This window comes from Nematolebias whitei, chromosome 3 (genome assembly GCF_014905685.2).
Source record: "Nematolebias whitei isolate Nwh7 chromosome 3, NemWhi1, whole genome shotgun sequence".
NCBI classification, from domain to species: domain Eukaryota; kingdom Metazoa; phylum Chordata; class Actinopteri; order Cyprinodontiformes; family Rivulidae; genus Nematolebias; species Nematolebias whitei.
This window is the reverse complement of record NC_056500.1, coordinates 1,092,990-1,096,161: the sequence shown is the minus strand read 5'-3', so window position 1 is coordinate 1,096,161 and position 3,172 is coordinate 1,092,990. Positions and strand designations below refer to the sequence as shown.

At 45.0% G+C, this 3,172-nt stretch overlaps 1 long non-coding RNA gene across 1 annotated transcript; it reads left to right on the top strand.

Moving 5' to 3' along the window:
• The first annotated feature begins 1,792 nt into the window (after window positions 1–1,792).
• On the top strand, window positions 1,793–2,175 carry LOC119407584. Its single transcript, XR_005186680.1, has 2 exons — window positions 1,793–1,870; window positions 1,958–2,175. It is a non-coding gene; the product is annotated as an uncharacterized LOC119407584 (long non-coding RNA).
• Window positions 2,176–3,172: the final 997 nt, after the last annotated feature.

The window sequence follows — 3,172 nt, the reverse complement described above, 5'->3', positions numbered from 1 at the left end:
TTGTTTTGTTTTCTGAATGTCCAGAGGACCAGATTTAACTTTAGATCTTTCTACCTGGATTACTGAGCATGCATCAGGATGATTTACAGGTGAGGTCATAAATTACATGATCATAAAAAAGTTGATTAATTTCTGTAATTCCATTCAAAAAGTGAAACTTATACATTATATTCATTTATTACTCACAGACTGATATATTTCAAAAGTTTTTTTTTTTTTATGTTTAGGATTAATGCTGACAAAACACCAAATTCAGTGTCTCAGAAAATTAGAATATTAAGACCAATAAAAAAATGAGTTTTAGAAAAGTTGGCCAACTTTAAAGTACGAACATGAAAAGTACAAACAGGAAAAGTACTAACATGAAAAGTACGAGCATGTTCAGCATCAGTACTTGGTTGTTGCTCCTGTTGTCTGGATTACTGCAGCAATGCATCGTGTCGTGGAGTGGATCAGTCTGTGTCTCTGCTCAGGTTCTGAGAGTCCAGGTTGTTCTGATCGTGGCCTTCAGCTCTTCTCAATTGTTGGCTCTGGTGCATCATCTTCCTCTTCACAATACTCCATAGATCTTCTCTGGGGTTGAGGTCAGGAGAGTTTGCTGGACATTAAGAACAGGGACACCATGGTCCTTAAACCAGGTACTGGGATCTTTGGCACCGTGTGCAGGGGCCAAGTCCTGTTGGAAAATGAAATGTGCATCTCCATAAAGTTGGTCAGCAGCAGGAAGCAGGAAGTCTCTAAAACTTCCTGGTAGATGCTGCGTTGACCTTTGACCTCAGAAAACACAGTGGACCAACACCAGCAGAGGACATGGCCCCAAACCATCACTGACTGAGGAAACTTGACACTGGACCTGAAGCAACGTGGATTCTGTGCCTCTCCTCTTCCTCCAGACTCTGGGACCTGGATTTCCAAAGGAAATGTAAAATGTTCTTTCATCAGAGAACAGAACTTTGGACCACTCAGCAGCAGTCCCAGGTGAGGCACTTCTGACACTGTCTCTTGTTCAAGAGTGGCTGGACACAAGGAATGTGACTGCTGAAACCCATGTCTTGCATACGTCTGAGCGTGGTGGTTCTTGAAGCACTGGCTCCAGTTACAGTCCACTCTTTGTGAATCTCCCCCACATTTTGGAATGGGTTTTGTTTCACCATCCTCTCCAGGTGCAGTTATCCCTGTTGCTTGTACACTTTTTTTAACCAAATCTTTTCCTTCCCTTCACCTCTCTATTAATGTGCTTGGACACAGAGCTCTATGAACAGCCAGCCTCTTTAGCAATGACCTCATGTGTCTTGTCCTCCTTATGCAAGATGTCAATGGTCGTCTTTTAGACAACTGTCCAGTCAGCAGTCTTCTCCATGATTGTGTAGCTGCAGAACCAGACTGAGACCATTTAAAGGTCTTTGCAGGTGTTTGGAGTTAATCAGCTGATTAGAGTGTGACACCAGGTGTCTTCAATATTGAACCTGTTCACAATTTTCTGAGAGACTCAATTTGGGGTTTTCATTATCAGTTATAATCATCAACAAGAAATAAACGTGAAATATATCAGTGTGTGTGTGATGAATGAATATAATGTACAAGTTTCACTTTTTGAATGGGATTACTGAAATAAATCAACTTTTTCATGATGATGTAATTTTATGACCAGCACCTGTATTCTTTCAAGGAACACTGTTTAACGTATGACGCATCGTTTACGTGCGCGCCGTTTGTGCTTCCAGTTTCAGCTTTGAACAGTCGTGTAGGAGATGATGGTCTGATGGTGGTTACAAGTTGTACCTCTGGTTTTAGGTTCGGTACATGAAGATCATAGAAAAGAGTGGATATCAAGCTCTGCCCTGGGTGCGCTACATCACTCAGAGTGGAGGTAAACAAGGACTGCTGTTGGTGTCTGGATTCTGAATGATGCAGCACAAACTGACATGTCTTCTTTGGCTTTCTGTGTTTTCTTTAGATTACCAACTGAGGACCAATGCATAAGGCTTTAGAGATGCTTCCTTCCACAAGAGCGTAACAATCACTTTCTCTGCACTGAATGACTCTTAAAACGTCACCTGTTTTAACGTAATTATTCTGTTTAAGAGTTTTATGGAACCTGTTTGAAGATTGATTTCAGCGTGTGTTGTGATTCTACATCCACATTATTTAAATAAAGTTATTCCCCTGGAGCTACTCGTTGTTAATTGCTTTGCTGTTCAGCAGCATCACTGTGTTGAATTCCGCCTAAATTAAAGCGCGCACCCGCCTTTTTCCTCCCTCCGGAGGAGCACGAGCGCAGGATGAAACCTCAATGAACTCCCTTTGAAGACGCCAACTATACGAATCGCCCGCTTTCTTCTCTCCGCGCTCTGATTGGTCAGCTGTCTATGTTGCCACAGTCAACGCATAGTAACAGCGGTGTAACCCCGCCCTTTTTGCCATATATGGAAGGACAACGCCTTCCGTGCGAGTTGTGATTGGTCAGCGTAGGCCAACTCTAATGTTTGTAAATTGTAGACTGGGGGACACCGCTGTTTGGAGCTCAGCGCGCAAATGTATTTTTTAAACGTTGATAAACTTTTCTCGTTTGAATTGTATTTACGAATAACCGGGCTTTAGAGACAGCGGGCTGTGGAACCTGGCGGCGCTTTTGGATCTCTACAAGCTGAAGGTATGCGCAATAGCTCGGCGTTAGCTTGTAGCATGAATGCTAGTCGTTGGAAACCTTCAGCTCGAACCTTTCACAACAAATACATGCTCGACCTTTCAGACAAACCCGTGCTGAGGTTTCTTCTTAGTTGTAGCCAACATGACCTGCGGACAGGTGAGCCCCTAAGAGCTCCAGCTTGAGACTGACCGGTATAACAAGTCGAGTCAGTTAGCCGGATGCTGTGCAGTTAGCTAGGTGTAGCCGGCAGCGTCTTCCTGCTCTTTGACGAGCAGCCCGTCCTGTGGCTCCGTAACCCGGTTCGGTTCTGGTGTCGCCAGCAGGCAGGAACGGAGGCGACCATGGTCCTGAGTCAGATGGACGCGGGGAAGGCTCTGACGGCGGCGGCGGCCAAAGGCAACCCGGAGGAGGTGCAGAGGATCCTGGAGGAGCTCCGGGTCCACCCAGATACTCTGAACGAGTTCGGCAGGACTGCTCTACAGGTGGGCTCTTTACCTGCGCACATGACGTCATCTACAGGTG